The following is a 16,998-nucleotide window of genomic DNA, read 5'->3' on the forward strand; positions in this document are numbered from 1 at the left end:
GCCTCGATCAAGTATTATGGTCGTATTATTGATCTCTTCTATTACCATGATTGTGTTGTTGGTATCTTCTATTACTATATTTGCATCTGCTCGATAATTCATTCATGGAAGAGATGAGTTAAAATTTCCTAGTATGTTGGTAGGTTTGCCTGTCTCAGCTTATAATTCTGTCAATTTTTGCTTTATATAGTTGGGGGGGTGTTATAATATGCAAACCAGTTTATAATTATTTTATTTGCCTGGTAAATTTACCATTACGTTGTGACCTTCTTTAATTTTAGTAATGCTTTTGCCTTAGCATTAAAATGGCTTTCTTTTTAAAAAAAATTTATTTTTTAGTTTTTATATTGAGGGAGTGCATGCACATACATGCATGAGCAGGGGAAGGGCAGAGAGAGAGAGATGGAGAGAGAGAATCCCAGGCAGATTCCACGCTGTCAGTGCAGAACCCGACACGGGGCTTGATCCTACAAACCATGAGATCACAACCTGAGCCGAAAACAAGAGTCAGATGCTTACCTGACTGAGCCACCCAGACACCCCTAAATCGCTTTCTTCTGATTAGTATTTGCCTAGTATTATTATAACTCTTTTCATCATATTATATTAAAACTTTCTAAGTCATTATGTTTCAGATTTATCTAATTCATGTTAATTTTGACTTTTAGTCTACTCTAATGATGATTGTATCTTAGACCAAGCATTTAAACCATTCCATGCTTTATAATTGCTGATATATTGAAATTTACTTTTGCCATCTAATGTGCTCCCCATTTATATTTTTCTGATCTATATATTTTTTTCACCATTGCCTTCTTTGGGATTATTGATTGTTTTTTGGTTTTGTTTGTGCTTCTCTTCCTAGATTCTAGTTTGGAAGTTATGTACTCTATTCCTGTTCACTTAGTGGTTATCCTAATTTTAACAGGTAAATTTTAACTCATTAAATTCTGAGTTTATATCCATCTACCTTCTGCCAGATACTACCAGGACCTTTAAAAGATCCTTAAAACTGACTTTCATCAGTTCTGGAAAATTCTGAACTCCATTCTTTCTCCCCTTTCCTTCTGGGACTCTGTATACACATTCTCATTTGCTCTCCATATCTCTTAACATTTCTTTCATAGTTTCTTTTTTCTTATCTTTCTAAGCCGAATTCTGGATAATTTTGCAGACATCCTACTGTTCATTAATTCTTTCTCTGGCTTTGTCTCATCTTCTGTTAAAGCTTTTTAGTTTTTAGTGTATCTTATTTTCATTTCTAAAGTTCTGCTTGGTTATTTTAAATCTGCTTTCTCTTCATTCATATTTTAAGCCTTTGCTTAATTTCTTAAAATATATTTAGCATACATATTTTAGATTCTATTTCTGATAATTCCAATTGCTGAAGCACTTGTGAGTCTGATTCTACTATCTGATTTTCTTCTAGCTGTTACTTATGGTGTCTTGTTTTTTCTATGTGTGATGATTTATTTTTATGCTACCTGATCCTTGGAGTTTTATATGTGGAAATGTAGTGAGATCTGAAAAGAAGAGTTCTCTGGAAAGAATATTTGTTTATCTTTGGGTATATGTCTGGGGGGTTACTATCCATTCAGGACCCTTTCATACTAAATTCTCAACTTGAAATTTTTCAGACCACCATGGGAGATCTGGCTTATATTTATGAATCTTTAAGGAGGATTTCTGCCCCACCCTACCTCCACATCTGCCCCAGTGTTTGAGACAATCAGTTTCCCTTGAATTCTTTGGAATGCCAGGTTATGAGGGGTATCCTATTGGACTCCCCATGTTAGGAAGGTACTCAAGCTCCATGAGGCTATAAAAAGTGCTCAAAGCTCATCTAGCTTAACAAATACCTTCAAGATGAACAGTGGCTCTGATGGCTACTTTTATACATTACCAACCTGCACCCCCCACCACCACTACCAAGTATTCCTTACTTCCTTGACTATTCTTGAATGCATTTGATCATTGCATTCTACCCTGACAGCTCCTTACCTTTTGGAGTATGGAAAGAGAAACAATGTAAACTCTAGAATGGTATTTTTGATATAATACTGTTAAAGAACTTCAACTTCAGTATAACTTAACTAGACTTATGCAGACTGTGAGCTTTACCAATTTATATCAAGGTTTTGAGTTCCAAACAATTAACTTACAAATGAACTTTTAGACACAATCCTCTCATGAGTTATAATCAGCATGTATCCAAGTCAGACACTCCCTACACTCTAACTCTGTGTTGCCTCCTATTATTGTTCTTAGGTGAAATTTGTTAATAGTATCACCATCTTCATTTATTATGGGATACAAGTCCTTTATATAAAGTATTTAGAAAGTCGAATTTCCTGAAGTCCTTAGAAAATCATCTTGAAAATATTTTAGCAGAAACTGCTTTTTTATATCAACTGAGATAATGTTAAGAACATTCTCCAAGTATATTACTCTTTTTATACTTAGCAACATCATGAATTTGAATCTGAAAGTGAAGTTCTCTTTCAAAATGACATATACTACTTCTAAACAGAGAGACAGTAGAAGAGAAGAATTGGGATTTCCAGAAAGTATGCTTCCCCTGTTGTTTTCACAACTCATGGCCTGTAAAGTTAGTGTTCAGTGTTCATTTGAAAGCCAACTCTAAGAAAAAAAATGTTGTTTTCCAGTTTTGGAGACAAAAAGGCTCAGATTATTCTTAACATCTTTATTACCAAATCTGAACATATCCAAATATTTATAAAATGCAAGTGGGGAATGATATTTGTTTCTTTTGCTGCTAAACTATTAGTGAAAAAGATAGTAAAATTCTCAAAAATAACACAGCAAAGATACTCTCTTCCCTCCATATTTCAGGTGATTTGCCCAAAATTATAGAATCAAATTTTCTTACCTCTGACCAGCTCTTGCTAGTTCATCCTTATCTTTATCTTGGCATCTGCCAGACATTGGAAAACTTAAAACAGTCTTTGGAGTTAAGAAAAAGAAATATTTGAAGCAGAGTATCACCACCAGACTGTAATCAGAGAAGACAGATTTTTTTCATGGACTCTTTGAGGAGCCTCATTTGGGTTACAAGAAACAGAGCAATGTTTGTGTAACGCTGTGGCAATGCCTGGGAAAGAATCTCCTAACTCCACCTACCAGACACTCCACATAAATAAAAACATCTTTATCATATGGCTATTCCACTCACACCCATTTAATACTCTCAGGAGAATGCATAATCACACCAATGAGCCACGACATTAGAATTTCATGGAAGGAAACATATAGGGGCATCTAATATGACATTAATAGTCCAACAAAATTAATAACCCCTATAAGCAACTCTAATTCTGATATAAATAGAGAAATGATCAAAATAAATTCCTGTAATAAAAAAATTCCTATATGCCAAGTTCCACTTTCATAAAATATAAGAAAATAACAAAGTAAATATTACATGCACTTAAATCTGGTCACTTCTAGGGGGAGAAAGAAAAACACTACATGCCAGCATTGAACTCAAATACCAGGTAAAATCATACGGTTCCACAGCAGAAGATCCTTAGAGTGATAAACAGAGATTCAAAACTTCAAAATATTTGACCACCTCCCCTTTTTTATGGTTTCAAGCAAAGCCAAAATAAAAATAAACAGGGACTGAGAAGTCTCCTGGGCTTCAAAAGTATGGATGTCATCTTTTCTCTCTGCTGTTGTCTCTGATGTCACACCCAAGACATAGGCAAGTATTTCTGAAGAAGACCTCTGCTTGTAATCTTTTCTGAGAGAGAAGAAGCAGCAGAATGAAACTGGTAAAGGTCTTCTTAGTTTGTTGGGGATTTGCTTCCTTTGTAACAAGGACTCAGTCTCACCTGCCATTCTTCATTCACTATGTGTAATTCCAGGAGTCTTCTCCTGGCAGTCAGGATAGCTGCACTTGGCTGGAGTGGATGGTGGCATCTGGACTCATGACTCAGCCTGATAGTCTGTTTGTGACTGAGTGGAATCCTCACATCAGGATGGACTGACCACTCTTTCTATCTACTATACGGCCACTCCCTGGGTCTTCTCTTTACTTCCTGCCAGGTTGAATTGTGGATCAGGAACATACAACATTAGTGTGTGCACTGTGTATGGTAATTACAATGTGTTCTCACAGGGGTTGCTTTAGAAGACTACCAAGTAAGTGCTACTAATTCCTATTCAGTGATGACACGAGACCATTGATTACCATGCAACCCATTTATTTCTGTACGTTTTTCTAACACAAACATGTTGCTCTTCCCCTTTAAATAAGCAGGTATGAATTCTTAAGTAATACATGCACAAATTCATGAGGAGAGGTCTAATATTAGAATCAGGAGGAAGGTTTTCAATCAAGTGGCCTACTATTGAGTTCAAAGCAATTCACTCCAGCAAGCCAGCTGGCAAAACTACTTCCAGTTTGTGAAAGAGAAAAAAATTTCTTAACATTTGAGTCACTGCACTATTTCATGCGCAAGGACTTCATGTACATACCAGAAAGGCAAGCCTTACCACATTTGCATGTATCCTTTTATAGTTGTTGTGGTTTTGCCAAGTGCTTTATGATCGCTTTTTATTAGCTAGGGCTCTCAATAGTCCTGTGAGGTATAGATTAGTAGGTAAAACAGGTATGATGCATGATGAAGCAGGAAGTGAACTCCCTAGAGACATTTTATTCCAAGAACGCCTGTGTGGAAGAATGCACTTTCCCCTGTTTGCCAGAGGCACCAGGAAATAAAGTTGGCCTGCAAAATACTACTGAGCCATTTTTAAAAGCCATTTTCTTCATAAAGCACATGTCTATCTCTTTTCTCTCTCGCTCTCTCTCACTCACTCACTTGCAAAATAAAACTAGGTTTATATTTCAATTCAAACGTATTATCATGTGGCATCTCCCTCATTGATATCTTTACCCAAGTTACAAGCAGTATTAAATGCTTTAGAAGTCATATCTTTTTTGAAAAGTCCTTTGTACAAGTTGTAGGATATATAAAAGCATTTATGTAACAAACTAAAACAGTTTGTTATATAAAACTAAAAGAAACTAGAAAAATATTGTTCTTCATTTTACAAATAATGAAAGCTAAAGTTGAAAAAAACTTTAACATAATTAGTCCATAGACAAACTATCTTTGGGGAAAGACAGTCTGGAAATCGGATTTTCTGGTTCTCAAAGAGGAAAAAGCCAAACTAAAGTATAATTCTCTATGAATATTCATAAAGATAGATATTTTATGATTCTTGTTATCTTATGCCATATATTTGCGAAGTTAATCTCCATTCGACTTAGAATTTTTAACCTATTACATTAAAATTACATATTAGGGAAAAAATATGTGGTAGGAATTTTCTATGCAAATGGGGGCCTAGAAAAAAAAAGAGACCAATGAACATAAACTGTCTACATCATCAAGCTGCATGTGACAAGAAATGGATGCTAGAAACAGCTGCCTGGGCAGATCTGAATTAGCAATTACCTTATGATGGGTTCAATCACTTCCCTTGAACCGGTGTTTAAATCTTATCATCTTTTGTGTACCCATTGTGCCTCCTCTGGCTCCGAGAGATGCTGTCTTCTGCTGTATAGTTGCCATTGCCCTGTCCAGATCTAGCCCTCTTCCTTTCAATGCACAAGGCCTCCAAAGATGCTTTCCTTTTGCTTCAAGCTTATACTTTTCCCACATTTCCAGAAAACTGGGTCTTGGCTCCCAAACTGACTTAGTTGGAGTACCTGATACATATCCTCTAGCTATTTATAAAAACTAGTACTTACTACTCTTTGGAGAGGTTCCGTTTCTTTGCCCAAAAACTCCTATCCTGTGAACCTTCACTATTACCATCATAATATTCAGGAAGACACTCCACTTCTGGGGGTATGTTTTCATCCCACCTATAAATAGAGATTACTGGCATGCTGGGAGCCCAGTGATAGGTTAAACTTTTCTGACTCAGGTTATCAGCTGCATTGTCTTCTCTGGGCTTGCTTTAATGCTGCATTGCCCCAGAAGTCCCTAAGCAAAGGTTTTTCCTCTCATTTTTATAGAGTCCTATTATTTTGGTAATATGTACCAAAAAGTCTAAAACACGTAGTAAGAAAAAGCATGCAAAAATTCATCCGAGAAAAGAAGACAGCCAGATGCTTGCTGTCACCAAGAAGGTATTAAGATGCTCTCTGGTTACCTCACAATCTGTGACACTGATTCAGGGGCCCAAAGGAGGATCCTGGCAGCCTAATGAGGCCAGAAAAGGATCCACAGATTCACTGAAGTGACTTTTAAGAGCACCCCAACATGTCCTGAAATCAAACCTGAAGTCCTGTGAACATATGGTTAAAAGTCCCCTCACTGTAATGGATGCACCTGGTTACAAACAATTCCTGCAAGAAACCCAGAGTAGATTAGAGCTCAGTTTCCGTTGACTTACTCATAATGTCCTAGACTCACACATGTGCTAATTAATGTATTAGGACTGAAGCTTCTTAGACTAAGTTTCTCTATTTAGTTTGCTTGGCAAGCATAGAATCAAGTTTAAGTGGTAAGTTTATACACACAGTATTAATTGCTACCAAATATTAAGGCACGTTACATAAGACTCAAGTCACCTATGAAAGAAGGTAGCAATATTTCAATGGCAACGTCAATATCTCTGTTCCCACCTTTTAGTGAGGGAATTCAAAGCATAAAAATAAAATGGTGAAATGTCAAAAAAGTCTCTAATAACAAGTTAAACTATTGCCACACACCTCACCTCCACATTATGCTGCAGTGCCTCCTTGAAATCCCTCTCAGGAAAGGCCATGATATAAATTCAATTTTCTCTCCCAAACTTAATCATGCTGGAATCTAAATATATATAAATCTGGTCTTTTTAGGCCCCAATTACTGGTGTCCCTGATTTCCCAGACCAGCAAGAATGTATCAGCCAGAAAGTTTGAGAAGAAAGAATATGAAAGAATATGATGCCATGAGGGAACAAGAGTGGCAGTTTACAGTTAATATTGTGCTCATTGCTACTTTTAGTGAGAACTGCCAAGCACATTGCAATAAGATTTTGATTTTGATTTTGAGATCCTTGTAGAGAAACACAAGAACATCTCTTGTGATACAAGTGTTTTATTCAATGGTTTATAGGGGTTTAATTTTTTTTTCTTATTTATTTTTTCTTCTCTTTTCATAAAGAAATATAGTAAGGGCCAGTTTTAATTTACTACTGTGCCCTAGTATAATTTTCAGCAATGCTCCTTTCAGTCCGAAAACTGTCACAGGTTTTATATGATATGATAAGTTTTGTGGTCTTCTTGAGTATAGTTGCCTATTGTTTGGGAACTGAGAAAGAAAAAAAAGGAAAGAGGAAAATATGTTGCAAGAAATTTATTACATATTTGAATACATTTTTCAATTCATCCTCACAATCACTGAGGGAGGGAGGCCAAGTGTTTCTCCCTCTCTTACAAATTAGACTTAGAAAGATAACTCTCCCAAAGTTATATAAATAGGCTTCAAACCCAAGTCTCCTGGATCTTCGCCATCAAAGCACAGGATGTTACTAGGTGAAGCACAGTTAGACTAAATAAGCAAGTTGGATAGTAGTAAAAATTAAGAAACAAATTACATTCCTCAAAACTAACCAGCTCTCTATGAGCTGTCCTGCCAGGATGCCTGCTATGTAGAGAGCCATAGGACCCCTAGCCCACACAGCCACAACTCCAAACAGCCAGCAAAAGTCACCAGTTATATATAGTCTACATAAGAGATGATCATATGCAAGACCATGTTTTCAAGTTTAGAAGTAGTTGTTCCACATAATTCATAGAAACAAACACAGAAAGTCAAGCAAAATGGGGAGACAAAGGAATATGTTCCAAAAGAAAGAAAAGACAAAAGTTCAGAAAAAGAACTAAAGGAAATGAAGATAACCAATATGCCTGAGAAAGAATTTAAAGTAATGACCGTAATGCTCACATGGCTAGAAAGAAAAGTGGAAGAACTCAGTAAGACCTTTGATAAAGAGGTAGAAAAAAATAACCAATCAGAATTGAAGAATACAATAATTTAAATAAAAAATACACTAGAAGGAATCAACAGATTAGCAAATACAGAGGAATGGATCAGCGATCTGGAAGACAGGGTAATGGAAAGCACTCAAGCTGAACAACAAAAAGAAGAATTTTTTAAATGAGGATAGGTTAAGGGCTCTCTTGGACAACATCAAGTGAACAAACATTGATGTTATAGGGCAAGAAGAAGAGGAGAGGAGGAGAAGAGGAAGATGACAACAACAAGGAGAGGGAGAGGAAGAAAGACAGAAAGGGGCAGACAACTTTTGTGAAAAAATGATAGCTGAAAACTTTCCTAACTTAGGGAAGGAAATATACATCCAGGTTCAGGAAGCATAGAATTTCACACAAGATAAACCCAAGGAGGTCTATACCATGACACATAATTAAAATGTCAAAGGCTAAAGATAAAGACAGAATTTTATTTATTTATTTTTTTAATATATGAAATTTATTGTCAGATTGGTTTCCATACAACACCCAGTGCTCATCCCAAAATGTGCCCTCCTCAATACCCATCACTCACCCTCCCCTCCCTCCCACCCCCCATCAACCCTCAGTTTGTGCTCAGTTTTTAACAGTCTCTTATGCTTTGGCTCTCTCCCACTCTAACCTCTTTTTTTTTTTTCGTTCCCCTCTCCCATGGGTTTCTGTTAAGTTTCTCAGGATCCGCATAAGAGTGAAAACATATGGCATCTGTCTTTCTCTGTATGGCTTATTTCACTTAGCATCACACTCTCCAGTTCCATCCACATTGCTGTAAAAGGCCATATTTCATTCTTTCTCATTGCCATGTAATATTCCATTGTGTATATAAACCACAATTTCTTTATCCATTCATCAGTTGATGGACATTTAGGCTCTTTCCATAATTGGCTATTGTTGAGAGTGCTGCTATAAACATTGGGGTACAAGTGCCCCTATGCATCAGTACTCCTGTATCCCTTGGATAAATTCCTAGCAGTGCTATTGCTGGGTCATAGGGTAGGTCTATTTTTAATTTTCTGAGGAACCTCCACACTGCTTTCCAGAGCGGCTGCACCAATTTGCATTCCCACCAACAGTGCAAGAGGGTTCCCGTTTCTCCACATCCTCTCCAGCATCTATAGTCTCCTGATTTGTTCATTTTGGCCACTCTGACTGGCGTGAGGTGATATCTGAGTGTGGTTTTGATTTGTATTTCCCTATAAGGAGCGACGTTGAACATCTTTTCATGTGCTTGTTGGCCATCCAGATGAAAGACAGAATTTTAAAAGCAGGAAGAAAGAAGCAAAAAGTTACCTACAAGGGAAACCCTATAAGGCTGTCAGCTCATTTTTCAGCAGAAACTTTTCAGGCCAGAAGGCAGTGGTATGATATATTCAAAGTTCTGAAAGGAAAAACCCTACAACCAAGAATTCTCTACCCTGCAAGATTATCATTCAAATTTAAAGGAGGGATAAGGAGGGGCACCTGGGTGGCTCAGTTGGTTGAATAGATGACTTTGGCTGAGGTCATCATCTCATGGTTCCTGAGTTCAAGCCTCTCACCAGACTCTGCTGTCAGCACAGAGCTCACTTGGGATCCTCTGTCCCTCTCTATCTCTGCCCCTCCCCTGCTCACACTATCTCTCTCAAAAAGAAATAAATATTTTTTTAAAAATTTTTTTAAAAAAGGAGAGATAAAGAGTTTCCCAGACAATCATAAGTTAAAGCAGTTTATCATCACTAAACCAACCTTACAAAAAATGTTAATGGGACTTCTTTAAGTGGAATAGAAATAGTCATAATTAGACATAAGAAAATTATGAATAAAAAGATGTAAAATATGACAGAATATTCATGAAATGTGGGAGCGGGAATACAAAAAAGAAAGATTTTTTTTAAAAGAATATGTTTCAACTTAAATGACTGTCAAATTAACATAGACTGCTATATATATGTATTATATATGAACCTCCTGTCATGGTAACCACAAACCCAAAACCTATGATATATATACAAAAAGCAGGGGCGCCTGGGTGGCGCAGTCGGTTAAGCGTCCGACTTTAGCCAGGTCACAATCTTGCGGTCCGGGAGTTCGAGCCCCGCGTCAGGCTCTGGGCTGATGGCTCGGAGCCTGGAGCCTGTTTCCGATTCTGTGTCTCCCTCTCTCTCTGCCCCTCCCCCGTTCATGCTCTGTCTCTCTCTGTCCCAAAAATAAATAAAAAACGTTGAAAAAAAAATTAAAAAAAAAAAAAGCAAAGATATACCACAAAGCTGTAGTAATCAAAACAGCATGGTATGGCCACAAAAATAGACACATAGATCAATAGAACAGAATAAAAAGTCCAGAAATAAACCCATACTTATACGGTCAATTAATCTACAACAAAGGAAGCAAGAATTTACAATGGAGAAATGACAGTCTCTTCAATAAATGCTGCTGGGAAAACTGGAGAGCTACATGCAAAAGAATGAAACTGGACCACTGTCTAACACCATAACTCAAAAATAAACTCAAAATGGATAAGAGACCTAAATGTGAGACCCGAACCCATAAAAATTCTAGCAAAGAACACAGGCAGCAATTTCTCTAACATCAGACATAGAAACACTTTCTAAGTCTAGAAAACATTTTCTAGATAGGTGTTCTGAGGCAAGAGAAATAAAAGCAAAAATAAACTATGGAGACTACAACAAAATAAGAAGCTTTTGCACAGCAGGAAAACATCAACAAAACGAAAAGGCAACCTATTAATTGAGAGAAAATTGTTACAAATGATACATTTGATTAGGGGTTAGTATCCAAAATGTATAAAAATCTTATACAACTCAACACTAAAAAAAAAAAAAATCTGATTAAGTAATGGGCAGAGGACTTGAATAGACATTTTTCCAAAGAGGACTTACAGATGCCCCACAGACACATGAAAAGATGCTCACCATCACTAATCATCAGGGAAATGCAAATAAAAACCATAATGAAATATTACCCTACACCTGTCAGAATAGCTAAAATAAAAAAGACAAGAAAAAACAAGTGTTGGCGAGGATGTGGAGAAACAGGAGCCTTCATACACTGTTAGTGGGAATGTAAATTGGTAAAAACACTATGAAAAACAGTATAGAGGTTCTTCATAACGTTAAAAATAGAAATACTATATGATCCAGTAATTCCACTCCTGGATATTTACCTAAAGAAAATGAAAACACTAATTCAAAAAGATATATGCACCCCTTTGTTTATTGCAACATTTATAATTGCCAAGATATGGAAGCAACCCAAATGTCCATCAACAGATGAATGAATAAAGATGTGTACACACACACACACACACACACACACACACACACACGCACATACACACACAATGGAGTATTACTCAGCCATAAAAAGGATGAGATCTTGCCGTTTTCAACAACATGGATGGAACCAGAGGGTATGATGCTAAGTGAAATATGGCAGGCTGAGAAAGACAAATATCATATATGGAAATCAATAAACAAAAAGCAGTATCAGACTTATAAATACAGAGAAGAAACTGATGGTTGACGGAGGAGGGGGGCTGTGCAGGGACAGGCAAAATGTGTGAAGGGAAGTGGGAGATACAGGCTTCCAGCAACAGAATGAATAAGTTGTAGGAATAAAAGACACAAACAACATAGTCAAAGATATTGTAATAGTGATGTATGGTGACAGATGGTAGCTATACTTGTGGTGAGCGTAGCATATGGTATAGAGAGGTTGAATCACCATGTTGTACACCTGAAACCAATGTAACATTGTGTGTCAATTATGCTCAAATGAAAATTAAAAACCAACTAATCACTACTCTACATTTCATAACCATGTTTTAAACAGAACACCCAGCAGCTCAGCTATTCCCCATTAGCTTCTTTAAAAGTATCCACAGCACACCTGTTGCAGGCACAAAACATTGAGACTCAAATTAATTCCCAAACAATAGTGCCATCTGTCACTGTCCCAAAGCAACATTTCTCCTCCCGTAATATCAGCCTGGTATTTACAGCCTGTCACTTGCTGTGAGAGTCACACCTTACTTTGGCTTCTAACGTGGGGTGTAAGAAGTGTCAGCCTCCTTTTCCTTCCAGCTTTTATGCCAGTGTATCCATCCCATCTGGAAGACACTTTGTCTCCCTGCTAACTGTCCCTCAAGGTCTAGTCCAGGTCCTGCCTCCTTCCTAAAAACTCCTTTTACTGGTTTTGGTTCATAATAACATTTCCCCTTTGTGTTTCCAAGGCACTTTCAGACAATTTCCAGCTGTTTGATGTTTGACTGCTCTTTGCTTTAAACACATACATAATTTAAGTTCTTCCAATTATAAATACTTTAAAGCAGAAACTATGATTTCTGCTGTGTGTGTGTGTGTGTGTGTGTGTGTGTGCATCCCCTCTGTAATATCCCACATTATTTGGGGGCCATTGGTATTTAATAAGTATTTACTGATTGATTAATGCAATGATGGAGTGACCACCATGTAAAGAAGAAAAGAATATTATTGTTATAATATATAGCATATTGTATAGCATATTATTGTTATTCTGGAAGTCTTAAGACCTTGGATTTTACTACTTTCAGGATGCATCCATCTCTAAAACTTTATTGTTTCCCTAAGATTTTGAGTGCAAAAAGACAATTGGTTCAATATATAAAATTATGCTTAAAAGAATAAAAAAGATAAAAGAGGAAATGAAAAACTATATCTAACATTAATATTAACTGAATAAGAATCTTCTGTAAAAAGTTGATTCTTTTTTTTTAATGTTCATTCATTTTTGAGAGTGTGTGTGTGTGTGTGTGTGTGTGTGCGCGCGCGCATGCGGGGAGGGGCAGAGAGAGGGGGACAGAGGATTTAAAGCTCTTCACTGACAGCAGTGAGCCTATGTGGGGCTCAAACTCAGGAACCTTGAGGTCATGACCTGAGCTGAAGTCGGACACTTAACTGCCTGAGCCACCCAGGTGCCCCTTTCTGTAAAAGGTTTAAATGACTTTGGTTATAAGTGCTTGCTACTTTTATTACTCTAATACTATGAAGGAGGGAAGGAAAAAAGAGGCGCTCCCCTCAGCAAGTAATAGATTTTCCCTCAGAGGTATCAGATTTAATCTAACCTTATCTAATACAAGACTTGGTACCTCCCAGACTCTCCTGCTTCTCCTTTCCCTCCCTCACATTTTACTAAACCTAGTTACTATTTTATTCATTCATCTATTCAACAATATTTTGAGTACTTCTTTTTCTAGCTTGTAGGCGTTGAAAGACAATATTGACAAGACTTAGCGTCTGTTTTTGAGAACAATTGCATGTAGTTTGAAAAACGTGTTTTCTGCATTTCGATACACCAGTGAACAAATTGGAAGCCCCTCACGATTGTGGATCATCCTTGGTACTGCCCCTCAGTCACACCTACAGCTTTCAGCCTGATGAATGATTGTGCAGCAGGTGTGGCAAATGTAGAGGCGGAGCTGGTACGAGCATTTTCTGTGTTAAGAGGTGGGGATTCCCCCTACTGTTCCCTCCGGCTGACTGGCTCCTCTCAGGGTGTTGTTAATGAAATTTAGTCTCCCGTCACATGGTCTTCTGAACCTACAGCGTCTTCTCCCTTACGGTTTCTCATGGATAATCATGAGTTTATGGAGAGACTAGCTAAGCTCTGACATTTAAGGCTTCAGGTGAATGATACATTCCTCAACAGAAGTTTGGCCACTATGACCAACCACATAGATAGATATAGATAGCGCTCTGTTCTTTAGGAAGAAAAAAGCCTATCCTTTTCTTGCTAACTAGTGGACCAAAAGATTACTTTCTCCAGCATTTTACTACAGAAGATCTTTCCCTCCCTTTGCAGGGGCATTTAAGCTGTTATTCCCTTTGCAGCACATGAAGGGTACAGTAATCATGATCTCTCAGCATGCATTTACACAAGCAGGTCCGTCGATTAACACATTTCCAACACACCTGTTACCTATGGTGCTTGGTATCTGAATTCAAAACCCTTGGGCAGCTTCTGTGTAACTGGTCCGTGGAGTTTTATATTCACATATCAACAAGATGAATACAATCTCTTATTAGCATATAAGTTAATCTTGCAAAACAATACAACGGGCTCCTGGTATATTCCTTTCAGTGTTTCTTTTAACCATCACCCCTAAAAAGGCAATATTTCTATCAGTGCTTAAATTCAATGTTTTTAGAATGAATTATCAGTTTTTTCTTTGTTATAGGCTCCCATGCCCACCGTGGGGCTTGAACTCATAACCCTGAGATTAAGAGTCACACATATTCTACTGCCTGAGCCAGCCAGGAGCCCCTGAAAATTGCCAGTTTTAAGACTCTTTTTCCCCCTGAATGATGTTTGTTGTTAGAATTTAATAATTATCAAACATTTTCATGGAAATTTTTTACAAATTAATGCTCTTTAAAAACCAGCTATGATGGGGCACCTGGGTGACTTAGTTGGTAAAGCAGCTGACCTCAGCTCAGGTCATGATCTTGTGGTTCGTGAGTTCAAGCCCAGCAGTGTGCTCTGTGCTGAAAGCTGGGAGCTAAGAGCCTGGAGCCTGCTTCCGATTCTGTGTCTCCCTCTCTCTCTGTCCCTCCCCCACTCACGCTCTGTTTCTCAAAAATTGATAAATGTTAAACATTTTTTAAAAACAGCTATGATAGGGGTGCCTGGGTGGCTCAGTTGGTTGAGCGGCCGACTTTGGCTCAGGTCATGATCTCGCGGTCCGTGAGTTCAAGCCCCGCGTTGGGCTCTGTGCTGACAGCTCAGAGCCTGGAGCCTGTTTCAGATTCTGTGTCTCCCTCTCGCTGACCCTCCCCTGTTCATGCTCTGTGTCTCTCTGTCTCAAAAATAAATAAAAACGTTAAAAAATTTTTTTTAATAAATAAATTAAAAAAAACAGCTATGATATTCAATAGTCTTTCTAGATGAAAGAGAACATGAAGTAGTATTTAAGGCACAGGCTAACTTTGGAAATTGATTTAAATAATTTATGAGTCCATAAAAATCTTAACTTTGATCTATTTCAAGCTACCTTGTACCTTACCTTTCCATGACCCTCTGTTCTAATATCACATTTACACCAAGCCTTTGCCTAAAGACCACTTCACAGATGTATTTGTTTTGCTGTCATCATGTGAAAATCTCAGGCTGTACAACATAGTTCATGTGGATCAATGTTGATTCAACCTCCCCTCTAAGCCTCTAAGAAAGTGGCGAATACAGAAATAGGTGGAAAGATTTCCTTATTGGACTATGACACATCTTTCAGATTAAACACCTGTTTTTCTTCTTTTAGTCCTGCCACATCAATCAGTTATAATACTCTGCAAAATAGTAAGTACTTATCCAGCAAACTAGAAGCATATCCATTTAGCTTAGTTGGTAAGTATGAGGGTATAAAAGAAGAGTCATTAAAATATATTCACCAAATTCACTTATTGGCAACTTAGACCCTTCAGTCACGTACCCATGTACCTCAGGCAACAAAAAGCCTGAGGGTGGGGGAGGGGGGAAACCCACTCCCCTTACCACCCTGTTGAGCACTTAGCTCAAGTTGTTTAAAAGTATTCAGGTTCAACATTTTGCATCATTTGGAAGCTCAAGTATACTTATAGCAGCACTTCCCACCAAAATTACAGAGTAAGAGGGGTTATCAGCTGCATGATGAGAAAAGAGTAGACAGTAGGGAGAGAGTCATATAGAGGTGGTGCCTTGACTAGAGTAGTCACCTTTGGTGAGGAAGCTGGAGAAGAAAGATAATGCAAGGAAGGTGTCAGAGAAAGAAATACCCTTAGTTCATTCTCCTTCTTTCCCTAGATCTCCTGTTGCAGCTTCCCTCTGGTGGGATCCAACAAAAAGGCAGATGACACAAGAGCTGAGTTGATGTAACCTGTCCAAGTCAGCCTCCCGAGACATATAGCAGAGTGACGGGTAGAGACGTGATCTGGAAGGGCAGACAGAAGATATTCAAACCATTGTCCATTCTGTATTTATAGACACATTAAACCATCTCTTATCCTTTTGAAGTAGACAAGTTGTAAGTCCTAAATTCTACATTGAAGTATACCAAAGTAGGAGCAACACATTGTCTTACTTAACTTTATCTTCTTTTTCGCCTAGAATAAAGGTTGATGTTCAGGGAAAAAATAAATAAAAAGTAAAAAGTCTTCTTGACATGCTCATTCATATTGTGTTTCTTCAAGTCCTCATACTGGTGAGTGTGAGACTTGCCTTTCCTATTTCTGTATCTTCATGTCCCACATACTTAATTTGAATCACCCAAAGAATGTCAAATGCCATGCTGTCCTCCAATATATCTTATATTTTCTCACCTCTGGGCCTTCTTAGGTAACAATTAGCAACATTGTATACTATGCACGAGGCTGGTCACTAACTCTGTGCTCATATCTTTTCAATGAAATGATACTCTATAATGTTCTTGTGAATGTAGCTGAAAGAGTAAGACTCTTTCTCACTCTCCCTCAGACTGTCATTTAAACATGGAACAAAAGGGGAGACATACGGGAGATTGCCTTCATCATACAAGAAAAAAAATCAAAACATATTTCTACTCCCTTCCAAAACCCCACAGCAATGTTCACAAAGAGAAAAATCTCTCTCTCTCTCTCTCTCTCTCTCTCTCTCTCTCTCTCTCTCACACACACACACACACACACACACACAACTAGAAAAATATATGCCCTCATACAAAATAAGAAATCTTGGAGACAAAAAAGAGAACTGACTTAGCAGTTTAGAGAAAGCTAAAATCTAAGCATCTAAGTCCAAAAGATGTGAATCAACTCTCCTGACAGATTTGTGGAAAGATGAAGGGATCAGAGGCAATGAGTATCTTGGGAAACAGGGTTATGGGTGAGGCTGAAGAGACCTATTTAAAAATCTTTTAAAAAGTAGGATTTTAACCCTGGTCTCCCCTACCCATGCAACAA

Source organism: Prionailurus viverrinus, chromosome F1 (genome assembly GCF_022837055.1).
Source record: "Prionailurus viverrinus isolate Anna chromosome F1, UM_Priviv_1.0, whole genome shotgun sequence".
NCBI lineage: Eukaryota > Metazoa > Chordata > Mammalia > Carnivora > Felidae > Prionailurus > Prionailurus viverrinus.